This window comes from Pristiophorus japonicus, chromosome 1 (genome assembly GCF_044704955.1).
Source record: "Pristiophorus japonicus isolate sPriJap1 chromosome 1, sPriJap1.hap1, whole genome shotgun sequence".
NCBI classification, from domain to species: domain Eukaryota; kingdom Metazoa; phylum Chordata; class Chondrichthyes; family Pristiophoridae; genus Pristiophorus; species Pristiophorus japonicus.
Window position 1 is genome coordinate 425,635,174 of NC_091977.1, and position 20,504 is coordinate 425,655,677.

The 20,504-nt window shown below is 46.6% G+C and overlaps 1 long non-coding RNA gene across 1 annotated transcript in view; it reads right to left on the bottom strand.

Annotated features, from left to right (window-relative positions):
* Positions 1–17,363: 17,363 nt before the first annotated feature.
* LOC139275269 (uncharacterized) overlaps positions 17,364–20,504 on the bottom strand; it is a 32,149-nt gene continuing 29,008 nt past the window's right edge. Inside the window, exon 4 of the long non-coding RNA XR_011595704.1 lies at positions 17,364–17,454. This is a non-coding gene — a long non-coding RNA (uncharacterized lncRNA). The remainder of the gene's footprint in view (positions 17,455–20,504) is intronic.

The window sequence follows — 20,504 nt, forward strand, 5'->3', positions numbered from 1 at the left end:
TGATCCAGTCTTTCTTGCTGCACCACAATTTATCGAAAGTCTTTTTGCTCATTATGGACTGGCTTGCGCCATGGACACCGGGAGTCATTTAATTCAACCTTCAGCATTGTCGGGGGACACTTTGTGGTAAATGTGTGCACCTCTGCCTCCTCGGTCTGAGACTCTGGTTCGTCGTGATCCACCGTGGATCTTTCCTCTTCTGCAACATGGTGGTTTGCAGGATTAGCAGGGTTTGCAGCTCGCCTGCACCTACATTGGAGGTGTCCCATTGTTCCACAGCCCTTGCAAACGTATCCTTTGAAGCAGCATGAATGGAATCGATGATCACCCCCGCAGTGCCAACAAGGTATTAATGGCCTTGTATTCACCACCCTTGATGGTGGACTCTGAGTCATCTGCGGATGTGCAGCTGCAGGCGTGAAAGTCCTGCCCTGTACATTTCGATTCAAAAACAACGTTACTTTCATCACAGTACTTGCAGCATCATTCGTGTTCTGAGAAATTTGTTTGGTATTGTCACTGGTGGCAATAAACGCCTGGGCTATTGCTATGGCTTTACTCAAGGTTGGGGTCTCTACATTCAAAAGTTTGCGAACTATTAGTTCATGGCTAATGCCATGTACAAAGAAGTCCCTGAGCATGTGCTCCAAGTGTCCTTCAAGTTCGCAATGTCCTGCAAGGCGCCTTAGCTCGGTGACGCAGCTCGCCACTTCCTGGCCTTCAGACCTCTTGTACATGTGGAACCGATACCTCGTCATCAGAACGCTTTCCTTCGGGTTTAGATGCTCCCAGACCAGTATGCACAACTCATAGTACGACTTGTCTGTGGGTTTCACTGGAGCGAGCAGATTTTTCATGAGGCTATACGTTGGTGCCCCGCAAACGATGAGGAGGTTCGCCCTTCATTTGGCTGTGTTCGCTTCTCCTTCCAGCTCGTTGGCCACGAAGTATTGGTCGAGTCACTCCACGAAGGCATCCCAATCATCTCCCTCTGAAAATTTCTCCAGGATGCCCACGGTTCTCTGCATTGTTGCGGTGGGGTTCGTCATTTGTATCTCGTCGCCTGTTGTTATGTCTTGAATAAAAAGTCGGATCGGATACTGCAAGCTCAAAGTAAGGTGTGACCATAGTCCTTTATTACAGATCTCAGAGTGCCTCTCCAGCCTGTGAGGCCTCCTTCTATACAGGTGCTCCCAAGGGATTGTCAGATCCCTTGGGACTCCAGGGGATAAGCCCTCTGATGGTTAGACGTGGTATTTACAGGTTTACATACATAACAGGTATAATGTAAGGAGCACATACCTACGTATAATTGCACTGTCTGTGTAACTACTGTGTGTGCTGAAGCAAGAAAAAAAGTGTAATCAGAACCAAAAGATAACTTTGTTACTACTCAAGCGAATGATGCACGTTTTTTTAAAACTCAACAATAACAGTGCCAAAATAGTGCTCATGATAGAAGCATCGACTTACTATTTTGTTCTTGCCTGTTCTGCCGAGGAACAAACCTTAATCTGGACACTTCGACCTCCCACCAGAACCAGGCATGAGCCTCATTAATGTACAAATTGCATAATTACTTGACAAATAAATGTAAATTAAGCCTTCAGGTAGTTGCAGCACATGCTCGCCCGGCCACCGCCCGTCTGATATGCACTCTACATGAAAATCACCCTGGGGTATACATAAAGATTGCATTGATAGTTCTAGGTAGGTAGGAGGTGTAAAGAAATAACTTGCATTTATACCTTTCACAACCTTGGGACATCCCAAAGTGCTTTACAATTAATTAAGTACTTTTGAAGAGCAGTCATTGTTGGGAAATACAGTAGCCAATTTGCGCAGAGCAAGGTCCCACAAACTGCAATGATATAATGACCAGATAATTTTTTCTACTGATCTTGATTGATGGATAAATATTGGGCAGGACAGTGGGAAAACTTTACTGCTCTTCTTCAATAGCATCATGGGATCTTTTATGTCTATCTGAGAGGCAAGAAGTGACCTCCATTTGACATCTCATCCAAAAGACAGTACAGCAATCCCTCAGTTGTGCACTGAAATGCCAGCCTGGATTATGTGCGCTTGACTCTGCAGCGTTATTTGAACCCACACATAGAGTCGAGAGCGCTACCACTGAGCCAAGGCTGACAGCATCTATGGTAATAGTGGGTGGTGACTCGGGGGTAAAGCTCATATGATTTGGCTGTACTGGAAAGCTGTTGGATTTAGATATTCCAAGAATGGACTGTGCTGTGTTTGGTAGAACTGGAGTTCTGGCATTGAATATACAGCAATGGGGGTGGTGTTGGAAAAGGTAATGTTCGGAGGTACTGCTGAAGCCTGGAAGTTCTGTGGAGGGGAAGGTTGGACATTCAGGTTCTGATGAATCCTGGTAAATTAGGTACATTTTACATGCTTAGACTGCACAATCAAAATTTAGCTCAGAGTCACAGCTCTCAGCAAAAATATCATGTCCAAGCCTAAGATTTTGGGAGAAGTTAAGGCCTTCAACTAAAACCTGTAATGAAGGAATTAAAAGATGCCAAAGATAATTAACCGGATAAATTTAATAAAATTTTGGTTTATGTAATTTTAGATTGTTTTATTTTGTTTAAACTCTTATTATGGACATTAGAAGTTACTGAGTAAAAATAGCAGCTGAAAAAAATCCAAAAGGCAGTTTGAACTATTTATGGAAAGAAAATTTGTAGGTTGCATCCTCTTGGGAGAATATGCTCTATCTATGAAATTGCGGCTATTGTGTGGCGACTGTGTGACGCATTTAACATTGAAAATACTATTACAGTGCCACCTATGGGCTTATCAGGTAGTAAGGGTATATACAATGAGGTAGAAATTTGTTTGCATTGCATCCGTTTTTCAGGCTCAGAAGCATGATGTATCTGAGGGTCTGAAGCAACTCTACCTGCTCTTCCTTTATCACAATAAATTGTTTTTTTTAGATCAACACTAAATTTGGCACAATCTGAAATTGGTAACCAAGAGGAGAAAATGCTCGATTGGAGACACTAGAGATAACAATACGGCACTATCTGTAATTTTATAGTATATAAAGCTAAACCAATACCTTTTAATGTATACCATTACCTGAATATTTTGAGCTGCCATTTCACAGCACTCTAATAAAATGAACTTCCTTCACAGATCATTAATTTCCAGATTGTTGCTTTCAGAAATAAGAGTATGATTGAAATATCGATTTATGTACCACTATAATGTTGCAGGCCCTAGTGACTTGAACAAAACAGATGCCTTTTATAATCAGTTGCTGCAATGAATACTGCCACTGCATACATTTCAAAAGATAAAGAATGGGTCGCATTTTACCTATCTGATTAATCACTACTGTGTACACAACATAATACAATAAAGATATCATTACTTTTGCATTTTGTGGTTGTGTAATAAGATCACAGACAGTAATTAGTAACTTTATTCCACTTCAGTTTTGTGTACTTCAATGTACCATCCAATTGTCAAGTGCAACATAGTAATTCTGAAAATATATGTACATATGAATATGATGCAAATGTGAAGGACCCAATATTAGAATCCAAACATCACGGAAAGGTAAGAAACAAGCAGGATAGTAATTTTGGTTGTTGATGTGCTAAAATGTTCAAGTAAATACATTCAAATGATAGGTACCCAATGTAAATCCAGCTAAATTTGTCTTTAAAAAGCATAGAAATTATACATTCAGCTTTCTATGTTCCAAGTGGGTTGATTAAACTGCAAAGAATAATCCATAACTGAGGGCAGAAACAAATTAGGTAGATTTAAAACAAGAGAGATGCCAAAAGCATCCCTCCTACTGCCTCTGGATGAGTAATAGTTTAAGTTCTAAGCCCAAAAAATGTTGAAGGACTTGAGAGGGAGCAATAAATGAAACCAACCCAAGTGTTAGACGTATCAAGGAACCATTAAATATCCAGTCCTCCTCCAGGTTCTGATATCACACCAACAGGTACATCTCCACGAGAGAGAGTAAAATAGGAGCTGAAAGGATGGGTGTAAATTACAACCGACAAACTACATGGAAGAATTGGGTAACCAAGTGATAACTTAATCATTTTTAGATGCATTTTAGCACATCAACAGACAAAATTACTATTCTGCTTGCTTCTTATCTTGCCCACGGTAATTCTTAGATTATTAATGAAGAGAAGAAGTAACCATGGACCTCATAAAGACATTGATAGATATCACTCAACCAATCAGACAGCTTTAAAATAAAATCTACTGACCTACAGATCCTCCTGGACAAGGTCTGCCAGAGGATAGGAAGAAGGCTAGCCAAAGCAGTCACTTGGCGGCAATGATGCTGGGTTCCACTTCTCTCACCCACAGGACAGCGAAAGAGTTCTGCAAAACAGTTTAATGACCTGACCAGAGCAGGCAAGGTAGGTGAATTGTGACCTTCATCTTTCCACTTTGGAACATGGGACCCCTTCACCACTGCACACTCATAAGTACTAAATGTTGTCTTCTTCTGCAGGTCCCTGTGGAATAAAAATAAATGATGATGAGGACAATGATGAGGATGATGATGATGACAAAGAGATAGAAGGAAGCCAGAAATTATTAGGCCATTATGATAATGACAATGGTGGCTACCCTAACCCTTGTACCTCTGGTGCCCATGTCCCTCTCTCTATTATGCAATATTTATTGCCCACCTTATCTGTCCCATACACCAGCTCAAACACTGTCACCTAGGAGGGTCTAGTGAGTGGGAGGAGGATATTGCACCAGGTTATTAACTTAGCACAAAGGAGTTGGAAGAATGGCAAGTGGATGAGAACTCAATTGTTCCCATGCCAAAGCTGCACTGGTGCCTTCCCTTGGCTGAGTAGGCACTGATTCGGATTTCATGGGTTCTGCTATGAAAGGAAGAATATCTGATGAACATCACACCTATGTACAGACACTGGTAGCACCACCAGGATGTGTAGCATATGAAAGGAGTCTCGAGTCAGTCCATTGGCTGTTGTATCCCCATTCCCAAGATCAGTGGAGCCTGTGGCAGCTTTGACTGCCCCATCACAGCAGCGCCTCTGGCAAATAGTTACCTTCTCTTTGGAAACACAAACTGCAGTCTGGAGGTACTAAGGGACCAGTTTGAATCACTGGGGGCCAGGTTGTAGGAGACATTCTTTCAGGAATTTCAGGATCTGGTTGGAACCATTAGATCTGCCATCCTGCTGATCATTGAACAGCCAGAGCCTGGGCTACACATTAGTGGCATGGCGAGAGTTGACTGATTTGAGGTTGCTGTCTCCCATAATCTCACAATCCAATCCTCCAACCTAGACCCTTAGAGACTTACACATAGAGCATGTAGGATGCAGGATCAGGCTTCCCAGGTATGAGGTGCAGTCCATAATGGATCCTACCCAGAACTCAGTTGTCATTAGACAAGAACTACTTCAATCCCTAGAGCCTTGTTGTCGCTATGTTACCTGGTGGGTTCGGTAGTCCAAGTGGGGTCATCATGAGCCATGGAACAGGGTGTAGGCCTTGTCTCCCAGAATCCATCCCAACACAAGAGATTGGTGTGTAAAACTAAAGCACATGATATTGGGGGTAATGTACTGATGTGGATAGAGAACTGGTTGGCAGACAGGAAGCAGAGAGTCGGGATAAATGGGTCCTTTTCAGAATGGCAGACAGTGACTAGTGGGGTGCCGCAGGGCTCAGTGCTGGGATCCCAGCTATTTACAATATACATCAATGATTTGGATGAAGGAATTGAGTGTAATATCTCCAAGTTTGCAAATGACACTAAGCTGGGTGGTGATGTGAGCTGTGAGGAAGACACTGAAAGGCTGCAGGGTGACTTGGACAGTTAGGTGAGTGGGCAAATGCATGGCAGATGCAGTATATTGTGGATAAATGTGAGATTATCCACTTTGGGGGCAAAACCACGAAGGCAGAATATTATCTGAATGGCGGCAGATTAGGAAAAGGGGAGGTGCAACGAGATCTGGGTGTCATGGTACATCAGTCATTGAAAGTTGGCATGCAGGTACAGCAAGCAGTGAAGAAGGCAAATGGTATGTTGGCCTTCATAGCTAGGTGATTTGAGTGCAAGAGCAGGGAGGTCTTACTGCAGTTGTACAGGGCCTTGTTGAGGCCTCACCTGGAATATTGTGTTCAGTTTTTGTCTCCTAATATGAGGAAGGGCCTTTTTGCAATTGAGGGAGTGCAGCGAAGGTTCACCAGACTGATTCTGAGATGGCAGGACTGACATATGAGGAGAGACTGGTTCGACTGGGCCTGTATTCACTGGCGTTTAGAAGAATGAGAGGGGATCGCATAGAAACATAAAATTCTGACAGGACGGGACAGGTTAGATGCAGGAAGAATGTTCCCGATGTTGGTGAAGTCCAGAACCAGGGGACACAGTCTAAGGATAAGGGGTAAGCCATTCAGGACTGAGGTGAGGGGAAACTTCTTCACTCAGAGAGTTGTTAACCTGTGGAATTCCCTACAGCAGAGAGTTGTTGATGCCAGTTCATTGAATATATTCAAGAGGGAGATAGATATGGCCCTTACAGCTAAAGGGATCAAGGGGTATGGAGAGAAAGCAGGAAAGGGGTACTGAGGTGAATGATCAGCCATGATCTTATTGAGTGGTAGTGCAGGCTTGAAGGAACGAATAGCCTACTCCTGCAAATATTTTCTATGTTTCTATGTTCTACGTAACATTTGACTGTCTTCTTGAAGAGAGCGAAGGGGCTGCAGTTCTTTGTGCAAGTTTGTCATCAACATGCAGATTTCATTATAGCTAATCAAAGACAGCTTGGATATTGAGAGACTATAATGCCTTTCAATTCAAGAAATTGAAGTGCATGATAGGAGCGCACAGTGCAACATCTATAGACTCCTGAACTCTGGGGGCTAATTTTTTTTTAAATTATTCATTCACGGGATGTGGACATTGTCAGCAAGGCCAGCATTTATTGCCCAACCCTAATTGCCCTAGAGAAGCTGGCTTCTTGAATATAACTGTGTAGCTTACTAGGCCATTTCAAAGGGCAGTTAAGAGTCAACCACCTTGCTGTGCGCCAGGAGTTGCCATTACTGATACTAACTTTTTATTTCTGATTTATTTAATTATTTTGAATTTAAATTCCCCAGCCGCCATGGTGGGCTTTGAACTCATGTCTCCAGATCATTAGTCCAGGCCTGTTGGATTATTAGTCCAGTAACATAACCGCTATGCTACCGTACGCCTTTTGGGGCATTATGCCACCATTTACCATCAAAATGTAACAAGACAACATAGGATGCCACGCTTTCAACAGCTGCTTCTGCAATTTTCCGAGGTTTGGCAGTGCTGCCGATAAGAGCGATGTCCCTGCAAACATAAATTAGGGACAGGTGACTGTTATATATACAGACTATAGATATACTCTCTGTGTCATCACTGTATAGTTGCACAAGATGGAGACTTGTTTACCTGTACTATCAATAAGGTTTAAACTGTCTATATATATGCTGGCACGACTAGAGGGTGCAACTGGTGGAGACTGGGGTTTCCTGCCCTGGTGACAGGAGCTCTATAAAAGGGGAGCCATCATGTGGCTGCCTCACTTTGGAATTTGGAACAAAGGACCAAGGTCACTATAGTTTGAGTACAGCACATTGCCTCGTGGAGTCATTCATAAGTACATTATGGACATAATAACTGGTGACGAGAATACGGACTTTCACGCAATTATGGCTATCTTTGGCACACTAAAAACTTTGCAGAGGGTGATGATTGGGATGCCTTTATGGAAAGGCTCGAGCTATATTTCGTGGCAAACGACCTGGCAGGGGAGACGGACACATTGGTGGAGAAGCGCAAGGCTATACTGCCTACCAGTTGTGGGCCCGAGGTCTACCGCCTCGTCAGGGACTTGCTGGCACTCATGAAGGCCAAGGATAAGACATACGATGAGCTGACTGAATTAATTCACGACCAACTAAAACCAAAAGAGAGCATCCTCACGGCCAGGCACAGATTCTACATACTGCAGACCTGAGGGCCAGGAGATTGGAAAATATGCTGGTGACCTCAGGAGACTTGCGGCACCGTGTGATTTTGGCACGCACCTCAACGAAGCATTGCGAGACATCTTTATTATAGGAATTGGCCACGAGGGGTCTCCTTCACAAGCTATTATTTGCCGACACCACAGTCAACCCACAGAAAGTCATCAGCATCAATCAGGCACTCATGACCTTGACCTGCAGCACCAAGCAAATTATTCATCCTGTGGACTCAAACCCGGCAAGTACTGTGCACAGAATGGTGCCTTTCACAGGCAAGGCTGTAGAATGTGGCTCTGCCCAGGGCAGAGGCACAGACCTCAGGGTTCCAGAACTCCGAGTCCGCCAAGTGGTGCTAATCAAGAAGCACCATGCTGGTGTTGCGGAGGAAACCATAGGGCTCACCAGTGCCGGTTTGCTGAGTACGTATGCAAAGCCTGTAACACGAAGGGCCACCTCCAGCGTTATGTGTAAAAGAAATACGACTCACCAGCTAGTAGAGGAGTCAGTAGATGACTTTGAAGCCAGCGGGGAATATGATGATTTGGCCAGAGAGGCAGCTCAGCCCCAAGAAGAAGTGTATGGAGTGTATACCTGCACCACCGATTATCCTCCAATGAAGATGGAAGTCGAGATAAACGGCGTTCCAGTCTTCATGGAAGTGGACACGGGAGCGAGCCAGTCAGTGATGAGCCAGGATGTCTTTGAGAGTCTATGGGACGAAAAATGACCCGAGCTGGTTCCAGTACAGGAGACGTTGCGCACCTACACGAAGGAGCTGATCCCAGTCCTTGGTAGTGCAGATGTAAGTGTAATCCATAATGGCATGGTGCACAAGTTACCTCTGTGGATTGTTGCAGGTGATGGTCCAATGCTACTCGGAAGGAGGTGGATGGGGAAGATCCAGTGGAAAGGGGAAGACCTCTTCACTCCAGCATTCAATGTCCCCCATGCTCAGAGGCAGAGCAAAACCTCACCTTCGCTTGGGCCAGGCACCAGAGAACAGATCAGCGCAGCACCTGAGGCACAGACCATCCATCACAACTGCGTGGCAATGATCCGACCGGAACAACCTAAAAGTACCTTCCCGGCTCCAGTGGCAGGACTTATGCGGAGGAAGATCGAATTCACAGGCACTCTTACAGCTGTGGTGGCAGAATCGTGGGAGAGAAGGATCAAGGCAGTCAACCTCGAGGACAGAGGCAAGATGGTGTCCCTGCTGCAATGAGAGGCAGTGTGGCGTGGCAGGGTTCTCTTAAAGGAGACCTGCTACCAACTGAACTTAAAGAGACATTGTATGCATGGCAATCAATGTAACGAACCAATTAAGAATGTAAAGAACAAAATGTTGCGAGATGTCGGGAATAGAGTGTCTCCAAAAGTAGCAAGCCAGCGACCTCAGGAGGGTAAAGGCACTGATCCTGATACCCTGCCCCAGGTCTATCCCATGCTGCTGGCACTATTTGCCCAACGGACGAGGAAATGAAAACGGCACCAATACGCGCAATCAGCCGCCGCTGCCCACCTTCCGGGCGGAGACGGCGCAGCCCACAGACCCAGTCGCTACCTCGGCCATGTCCGGGAGCGAAAGGTCAGAATCAACGATTTCCCCAACAGGACCTGGAACAGCCAGGTTCCCAACACCGTTAGAGAGCAGGCAGAAGATTCTGCAGCCCTCAAAGGAGGACAGGGAGGCCACACACAACGGCAAAGGTCCTGAGTCCTGGCAAGGTGAGGAAACCAATCCCACCCCGCTAGCAAGGGGCACAGCGTGGCCATCAGATGACTAGTACCCCGTCTGGTTGCTCTGGAACTAGCGTCCTCGCATACCTGTACTGCTACCTCAGTACTGACCAATAATAACTAATTATGCTATCTACCCAATCCTGGCGCACGACCATAAAACATAACAAATGTAAGTCACTGAACCAAGGTGTCATGATACAAACTGTGAAAAAAAATTTTTTCTTCCTTTCTTTGTACTTGCACTGTTTCTGATCCTGTATGTTAATGTAACGGGCCAACTGCAGAATCTCGCTGTGGTGGGTGGGGTGGAAATGGATGTATGTAACCATGGACACACACATGGATCACACCCAGAACCCTCTGGAACCTCCAAATTGGTAACCACTACCCAACATTGTGGCAAAAGGACTTGGGGGTTAACAGGGAGAGTGCCAAGGCAAAGCACAACCAAGGTGCAAGGGCTATTGGCACTTAAATCTGGGGAGAGCTAAGCCAGAATACATAGAGCAAAGGTCATTAGCACAAAGGACTTGGGGGAGAGTGATGTTATATATGCAGACTATAGATATACTCTCTGTGTAGTCACTGTATCGTTGCATAAGATGGAGACTTGTTTACCTGATGTACTTTCAATAAGGTTTACACTGTGTATATACATGCTGGCACCACTAGAGGGTGCAACTGGTGGAGATGGAGGATTCCTGCCCTGGTGCCAGGGGCTGTATAAAAGGGGAGTCACCATACAGCTGCCTCACTCTGGAGTTTGGAATAAAGGACCAAGGACACTACAGTTTGAGTACAACACCTTGCCTCGTGGAGTCATGCATAGGTACATTACGGACATAATAGTGACATTAGTCAACTTAACAACATCTCGGAAGACAATCATCATCATAGGCACTCTCTCAGAATCGAGGAAGACTTGCTTCCACTCTTAAAATGAGTCCATGAGGTTACTGACATTCCAGGACCCGAACTTCAGGTTAACGGAGTGGAAGATGCTTGTGCATACCGGCTGCCACATGGGCTTAGCTGAGCAAGGTCTTGGTCCAGTGGCAAGGTGGTCTAAGACAAATGGAGACCAGGCACTGCTGTATGAGCCTAGTTGCCTACAGCGAGATGTTGGCCGCAAGCTCGGCGCTGAGTAGCACCCTTGATTGAAGGTGGTCTGAGGCTTGGTTGGGGGCAGGCATTGGGTGGGTCAGTGGCTCACTGGAGTTCCAAGTGGAACCCTTGAGGATCGACCCTCGACGATGCCCGACGAGCTAGGTCTAATGCAATAAAACCAGAGACAGGGTCTAGTGGAGTAATAACAGACAGTTCGGCAGACAAACAGAGGCGCTGTCAGCACCTCTTAAAAGGAAATACACATCATTCGGGTAAGTTTGCATTTAAGCTTTTGAATAGGATTATTTTGATTTTATTGAAGTAATGGCTTGCTGCAATACATGTAAAAAGTTTTTTTAAGTGTGCAGGGAATGGTGCTGGACACTTGCAAGGCCTCAGATGGTAAAGGAAGGCCTCTGAGAAGACAGAACATGCTGCAAATACTTAGCAGGTCAGGCAACATCCATAGAGGGAGAAACAGAGTTCATGTCTCAGGTCGAGGTAATGCCTGATCAGCTGAGTATTTCCAGCATTTTATGCTTTTATTTTAGATTTACAGCATCTTTTCGCAGAAGGAAGAGGAAGATGCAAAAGAGGAAGAAGCCGAAGAGGAGGAAGCAGAAGGAAGGGGGCAACCCAGACAGCTCATTTCTGGCCGGGATATCCGAGATGGAATCATCCGCCTGTGATATCAGTAACCACAGCCCCAATTCCCCTTTCAACATTTGTCCCACACCTTCCCTTTCTTCTGTTACAGACCACCACATCATCCTCTTGGCCACAATGCTGAAATAAAACCCACCACAAAGCAAACTTTCCAATCCAACTTTACACATCAATCCACCAATATGACATTAAGAAATCAACTCCTCGCATATGCATTTCCTTAGTGACTGTCTTGTGTGTGCTTTTGCCTATTCTACTGATGTCACACAATGCTACCCCAGTGGCTTCAGCATGGCTGGTGGAAGGCTGCTGACTTTCAGTGGGAAGAGGAGTGCGGGCACTGAAAATGGCCTTACTGGTCGACCTTGAGGCGCTGGTGGCTGGGAATACGAAATCAAGTGACGGTTCTCCATCCTCCTCCTCCTCCATCTCCATCTCCTCCACCTCTATCTCCAACTCCACCATAATTTTTTGGATGTGTGAAATTGTAAGACACAAGGGTGGAGCACGAGAAAGCAAGAGGTGTGTGCGAGAAGGAGAATAATGTATGAGGATACCAGCATGTTGTATCCTTTCAGCCCCGCTGCTGGCCAAGGGCTCAGCTATGCCAAGAAGGACCAGCATCATCTCCTCCAAGGGAGTGAGGTGAGGCTATGGGAGATGTGCCTCGTGATTGGTACAGATTGTTGGTAGGTGAGAGATATGGGGGAGAGATGTGCATTGAGAAGTGTGCGAGGCTAGTGATTCTGAGGCTAGTGCGGCTTGGGCTTTTGAAGACGCGTTCACTGACCTTGATCACTGGTCTGAGGTCATGAAGCTTCTTTAGGCACTGGAGCCAGGTCCTACTGGCGACTCAGCTGGTCCCACATCATTCTTTCTGGAGGTCCTCATGGCTCCTCTGGGTAGAGGACCTCTCTTGCAGTGTTGACGTCCTGCACAAAGGTATAGTGCTACATGCGAGACCCTGAGTGCCCCTTCTCTGGATTGCTGCGCCACTTTTCCCATTTTTTTGAGGTGTAGAAGGCAGTTCAGCTTTAAGAGCTGAAGACTCCCATTTGGGACTTCATTTTATGTAACTTTTTCTTTCAAAGACAATAAAGGGTGAAAACTGCCTTTTTTTAAACTTCATTTTTATTTTTATCAGTTCACAAGGCATTACCCTTTTAATTTGTTGCCCTTTTAATGCATTGCCCTTTTAATGCGTTGCCCTTTTAATGTCCCACCATGCCCACAATGCCTAGCGAATTCATGACCTCGCTTCCAGAGGCTATTGGAAGATAGAACGTTGCTTCTAGATGGCAACGTCGTCTCCGATACCTGCATTAATGCCACCAATCGGGCATTACACGGTAGTTTAGCACAATGCTGCTAAACTTTAGACCTCAGTGTGAATTTTGCTCTCCTACTGGTGCAACCATTTTCAGCGGTCATTAACCTGAGGCCGCAGTGACACCGGCAACTTTTGTGGTGACCATGAATTTCTAGGCCTGGAGAATCCAGGACCATAATACAATTGTTGTGGGGCGAAATTATGTATCGACCCGTTTGTGGACGGTAACCTTCACGAGATGGGACTTCCTGTGACTGGTATGGAAGTCCCACCCGTGACGCAATTTCGGGCACTCCACTTCCTCTCGGGGTCGGATCTGGGGCACCAATCACACGAAAGTCAGCCTCTCCACACAGCGCTGACGCGATCACAGGGCCCTCCCCTTCTGTTAAAGGGGAGGGCGCACTACAAGCTCTGCAGAGGTTTTGAGGGACCTCCACTGGGTCACCAGGGATGCAGGGTGCTGTGGCCACAGCCTGGCACCGAAGCGGAAAAACTCATGGAGGCCAGGCTGGTAAGTCGGCTGAAAATTAAAAATGGCGGCGCGCACCACTGCTTTAAGTTTCGCCCCGTAAGCAGAGTGCAGTCAGGTTCGCGACCTGTGAAGCTGGTGCTGACTGCCTGTGGCAGCCTCACACGGCGCTGCCCAATTCTGGGCAAAAACAAGTCGCTGCGCACAGCAATGATGTCATTACCGGAGGTGCAGCGGCCCGGGACTCTACTGTTTTTGTGGCTCCGCTAACTCCCGCGCAATTTCGCTGGAGCCGGTAGCGCCCTCCTGCCCCCCAGGTGAAAAATTCATTGTGCCCCATTAGCGCCCCCGGGGGTGATAACGGGAGTCGCAAATCATGCGAATTTCTCCCCCTTAGTCTTTTAGAATAGTCTTTTTAGGCTGCTCCCTAGGAATTATCTCACAATGGAAGAATTCTCCACCTCTCATGGGGATGGTATCGATGATCTGGCGTATGCAGGTTTAAACAGTTTCCTAGCTAATTTTGCATAAGTCCTAAATATAACTTGGAATGTGCCTGTTGGAATGTTGAGAACTGTGCTGACTTTGATAGCCATGGACAGAGCTGCTCTGTTACTTGAACCAACTACTGGTCATCGTGCAGAAGATGGAAAAGCTCATCCATGATTTGTTAATACAATTGCTGGAACTGAGCTCCTCACTCATTATGGGGCTAATTACAGGTTGGTTGCATCATTCTTTGATGCTGTCTCACTAACTTTTCTTCTTTTCTGTATGCATTCTCCATCAAGATAGCAAAATGGGGCATCCCATAAACCCGTGCTGGACAATATTGGTGCTGGTGACCAGAGTGCGTCAATCCAGCAGCTTGAAGGGCAGCTCAAAAATTCTGAGATCTATAGGAAAATCTAAGAAATTAGCAAAATCTTTCGAGGCAGTAAGCACCTTTTAAAGGATTATGTCCACTAAAAACTTCAACTCTTGAGACGACTATGGCTCATTAATCTGCGTGTCAGTTACACCGACAGAAACAATTGGCCCAGAAATTCCGACCGAGGTCTTCCAGTGGACAAACTACTGAAAAAAGGAAAAAAAATGTTCACTTACCTGAGGGTGCTGCGCTCGCTCGAACTTCCGATCCTGAGGCCTTCACTCACTGCGCATTGGAGCGCGTGCACATTGGGACGTCCGTATGCTGGAGCTGGAGTCACATGGCTCTGGGCAGCCAATCAAGGTACAGTATTTTCTCATTCCTAATAATGGGAACTCCGTAAGTTGGAGTTCCCATTATTATGAATGAGAAACCCCCCCAACACACAAAATACTAATAAAAAATAGAAAAATACACTACATATTTAAGATTAATTTAAATTTAAGTTCTTAAAAAAAAAATATTTTCCTGACTTTAAGTTTTTAAAATTATGTCTTAAAATAAACTTACCGTATTGGGGAGGGTTTTTAACAATAAAATGTGTCTTTATACTTTATTTTAAAATGTTTTTGTTTATTTTTAAACATTTGCACCTGTAAAAGTAGGCTATATTGCAAATCTTGCCCTGCACTGTCCTCGCTCCCGATATGTGCGAGATCTGTCAAGCCAGAAACGTGACAGATCGGAAAAGCCGGTTCTCAGCGAATGTGCATTGCATGCTGAAAACCAGCTTTTCCAATGCCTTCCCGGGTCCGTAGAAACTTCGGACGGATCCGGGACATCGGAATTTCAGGGTCAATATCTAACTAGGGCATAAATGATGGCATTTCTGTGCCGTTTTTATTGTGTGTCATTTCTATCTGTACGAGATGTCCCTTCCCTCCCCGGCTATAAATTTTGGTAGGAAACAAAATGGGTGTAAATTCCTGAGAGAATGTCTCCTGCAGCCTAGCAGCACCATCAGGACAGCAGTGCCCATTGAGGTTAAGGTGACTGTGGCACTTTCATTCTCTGCATCGGGCTCCTTTCAGGCATCAGTTGCTGACATTTGCTGCATCTCTCAGCAAACCACACATTGCTGCATTCGCCAGGTGACAGAAGCGCTTTACACACAAAGGTTTAACTTTATAAACTTCCCAATGACTAGGGAGGCACAGATTGAGAAGGCTTTGGGTTTTTCAAGAATACCAAACTTCCCCAAGGTCCAGGATGTAATAGACTGTATGCACAACGCCCTGCGAGCACCTTTAGAGGATGCAGAGGTGTTTCGGAACCGAAAGGGATTCCACTCCCTGAACGTGTAGCTCGTTGTCGACCGCAAGCAAATAATCATGGCAGTAAATGCCAATTTTCCAGGGAGCATTCACGATGTGCGCATCTATCATGAGAGCACTGTCTCCGACCTGTTTAAGAGTCAGCCGCAAGGTCAATGCTGGATGCTTGGTGACAAAGGATATGGCCTCGCCACCTAGCTCTTGACTCCCTTTCATAAGCCCCAGACAGATGCCAAGCATCGATACAATAACAGCCACATAACCACAGGCAATGTAGTCAAAAAGACAATTGGAGTGCCGAAGCAGGCCTTCAGATGCCTGGACCACTCTGGAGGCAGCCTACAATACCACTCTGAGCAGGTCACGGAGTTCATTGTGGTGTGTTGCATGTTGCACAACTTAGCAATCAGAAGGGGACAGGAATTGCCACAGGGGACTGCAGGTCCACCTCAGGATAGAGGGAATGACGCAGAGAAAGAAGCGTAAAAGGGAGGGGAGGAAGAGGAGATCAAGGAGGATAAAGAGGAGTCTGGCAATGAACCCATGACACCACCCACCCCTACACCACAGGAGAAGCCCCGTGGTAGTTACACAGCAGAAACACTGTTACAGAAACTCAGAAATGAATGCTTTGCTTGAATGGTGAGAGTTAAATTTAAACGTTGCCTGGCCATTGTTTCCAACCCTTTTATTGATTGTTAGCCCCTCATTTTGTGAAAGTGAGTGAGACACTGCACAATAGTTATTAAGTTGAATAAAATATTTAATACATTTTGAAAAATTATTCTTTTGAAATAAATTAATAAATAATAAATAATTATTTTGACAGTAAATGTGCAATAAAATGTAAACAAAGCAACACGATCTAAAATATTAAACCCACAACACTCAACACCTCCCGCCCCGCAACAGTCAACAATTTTTCATTAAAAAAACACCCACAACACCCCCCCCACCAACAGTCAACAATTTTTGAATAAACACCCTACCCCCCCAACCCACCAAAAAATCTACCTGTGGCCACCATTCCCATTGCCTTTCCCCCCCGCCTCCACCTTACTCCCAATTGATTTTTGCCATTACCCCGACCCCTGCCCCTGCCCGAGTTGGGACCAGTGCGTTGTGCAGCAGGGCGCCTTGAGGGCTGCTGCTGGAGGGGGGTGATGGTGGCAGTGCTGTGTGGGGAATCTGGAGAAGATAGAGGGTCTGAAGACCCGTCTTTGGGGTCAGAAGTATTACTATGCTCCTGACTCCCAGGTGCTGTCAGCATTGGTGGTATGACACATTGGCATTCAGTGCCATAGGCCGATTCCAACGTCTGCCGCATGGCATCAACGGAATCGGTGGTTCGCCGCATTATCGCAATCAGTGCCGCCATGTCCTCCGATTGGTGTGCTTGACTGCGTGGCAATGTTTCTGGCTAGGCAACCAATAGCCTGGAGGAACTCTCGACCAATGTCGACACTTACCCGAGACAGTGCAACCATGTCCTGGTCAACACCTGCCTGTCTTCGAGCACGCCTCCCTGCTGAATCAACCTCCGCGAATTCAGCACAGGGGCTGCAACACTTGGTGTGCCCTGCTGCACACCGCTTGGTCCTGCTACTTTCTCAGAGCCCAATCCATAAAATATGGATTCGGCTGAGGAAGAGGTGGTGCAGGTATAACAGACCCTTCAGTCCCCGACACCCCCACCCCCTGCCCCCCCCGCCTCCCCCCGCAACATCCAATGAGACATCTTGAGGGGGGTTGGAAAGTCAGACGGTGTCATCATCATCATCATCCTCCTCAGTGTCCTCTCCGGTCAAGGCCCGCTGTACAAACATTGGTGCAGGGGGCTCTGCATATTCATGCACCTGGGCAGCTAGAAAACATAACAGAAGAGGTAAGCTGAAGGGGAAGGGAGGGAGGGAGGGTCAGAGTGACATTTTAACGCTTACATTACGCAGACATATGTAGGCCTATGTAGACGAGCAACACTACTGCATTATATATCACCGAGAGATGCTACATGCCGTCATGTATCTCACATTACTGTATATAACTGTATCTTACCATGCTATACATGACTGTAACTGGATATGACCTGTAACAATAAGCATACCTTACCACCAGGGGTGCACTTGCAGGAGACACTCCATACCTGTCCCACTGAGGTATATAAAGGGAGGTCTCAGGCAAGTGCAGCACTGGAGAGCTGTGAATTAAAGCTGAAGGTCCTGAGTGACCTTGACTTCAGCATGTGTCTCGTGTAAGTCAGTACATTAGAGTCAGGACTTAACAGTGGCGACGGGATCACAGAATCTGCAGAATGGCTACCAACAGCTCAGATGAGAAATACAATGCTGGAGACAATTGGGATGACATTATAGAAAGGCTCCAGCAAAGCTTTGTGACCAAAGACTGGCTCGGCGACGATAAGGCAGACAAGAGAAGAGCCCATCTCTTGACCAGCTGTGGCTGGAAAACATACGCTTTAATAAAAGACCTGCTGGCACCCGAGAAACCAGCAAGCAAGTCGTTTGAGGAGTTGAGCACACTGGTGAGAGACCACCTGAAGCCAGCGAGCAGCCTACACATGGCCAGACACAGGTTCTACAACTACAGATGCTGTGTGGGCCAAAGCATACCCGACTTCGTGGCAGAACTTCGGAGGCTGGCGAGTTCATGTGAGTTCCCCGATAAATTAAGGAGAGAAGTACTGAGAGACTTTTTTATTGAAGGAATAGGCCACGCAGGCATATTCCGAAAGCTTATAGAGACTGAGAACTTGACTCTAGAGGCAGCAGCAGTGGTCACACAGACGTTCTTGGCAGGCGAAGAAGAAACGAGGCTGATCTATACTTCGGGTACGATAACCAACGAGGCATCGGAACAAGGGGTTCACATTGTGAAACAAACCGCTACCCCCACACACAGACAAAGGCAGGAGAGCAGGCCTTCAACAGCAGACAGTGGCGCCAGAAGCCATCAAAATCAAGGGCCACATGAACGGCCGATCACACCTTATCAACCCACAATGCGAGCAATCAACAACAGATTGAGAGAAGCGCAAGGCAGATCAGCCAGACGCAGCTCATCCTTCGGAAACAATGGAAACGGTCTGTGTTGGAGATGTGGGGGAAGGCACTCGACCAGGGTGTGTCGATTTCAGCATGCCCTTTGCAGAAACTGCAACTACACAGGGCATCTGGCTCACATGTGCAGAAAATCAGCAGCTCGGCTGGTATACGAATCGGAAGGATCGGAAAGCGGACCAGAAGACGGTTGGAACAGTGCACGGGGCGCCAAGGTACAGCGGGTTAACACACTCAATGTCCACTGTTCTTACACCAAGATGCCTCCAATTATGATGAGGGTTCTACTCAACGGGATAACCATCAACGTGGAACTGGACACGGGGGCCTGTCATCTCTCATGAGCGTTCAACAATTTGAACAGCTGTGGCCGCACAAAAGCAACAGACTAAAACTCACAAAGATCGACACCAAACTAAGGACCTATATTAATGAAATCGTCCCAATCCTTGACAGCGCCATGCTCTCGGTCACACACAAAGGGATGGTGAACCGACTTTCCCTGTGGATTGTCCCCTGGGATCTCCCAGCTCTGTTAGGGAGAAGCTGGCTAGCAGAACTTAATTGGAAATGGGATGATGTTCACGCCATGTCGTCAGAGGAATGGACCTCCTGTTCTAAACCGTTTTGAACATCTCTTTCATCCAGGTGTGGGCACCTTCAAAGGGGCTAAAGTTAGAATCTACATCACACAGAATGCCAGACCGGTCTATCACAAGGCTAGAGCTGTGCCTTATGTGATGAGAGGAAAGATTGAAAACGAACTGGACCGGCTTCTGCGGGAAGGCATAATTTCTCCCGTGGAATTCAGCGACTGGGCAAGCCCCATCGTCCCTGTCATGAACCCTGATGGATCCGTGCAAATCTGTGGGGATTACAAGTCTACCATAAATAGAGTCTCCCTATAGGACCAATACCCACTGCCCAGAGTGGAGGACTAATTTGCCACGTTGGCTGGAGGAAAACTTTTCTCGAAACTTGACCTCACATCTGCGTACATGACGCAAGAACTGACCGAAGAGTCTAAGCTACTCACCACCATCAACACACATCGAGGCCTTTTTGTGTACAATCGATGCCCATTCAGCATCAGGTCGGCAGCTGCTATATTCCAGCGCAACATGGAAAGTCTGCTCAAGTCTATCCCGGGGACGGTTGTGTTTCAAGATGCCATACTCATCACGGACACCGACTCTCATCTCCGCAATCTTGAGGAAGTACTAAGTCGATTGGATCGGGTAGGCCTAAGAGTTAAGAAATCCAAGTGTCTGTTTCTCGCACCTGAGGTTGAATTTTTGGGCAGAAGGATTGCCGCTGATGGAATCCGCCCAACCGAATCCAAAACCGAAGCGAATTGCCTGGCACCCAGGCCCCAGAATGTCTCGGAATCGCGCGCCTTTCTCGGGCTACTCAATTACTTTGGGAACTTTATGCAGAATTTGAACTTGAGCACGCTGCTGGAGCCTCGCCACGTGCTACTCAGAAAGGGGTGCGATTGGTTTTGGGGGGCGCCCAAGAACGCGCCTTCAATAAGGCACGCAACCTTCTATGTTCCAAGAGTGTTTTAGCCTTTTTTGACCCAGGTAAAAAGTTAATCCTTACGTGTGATGCGTCAGCGTACGGGGTCGGGTGCGTTTTACAACACATCAATGATGCGGGTAAATTGCAGCCCGTTGCTTCTGCCTCCAGGTCACTTTCGCGGGCGGAGCGCGGGTACGGTATGGTTGAGAAGGAGGCGCTCGCGTGCGTGTACGGTGTCAAAAAGATGCACCAATACCTTTTCGGGGCCAAGTTTGCATTAGAAACCGACCACAAACCCCTCACGTCCCTACTATCC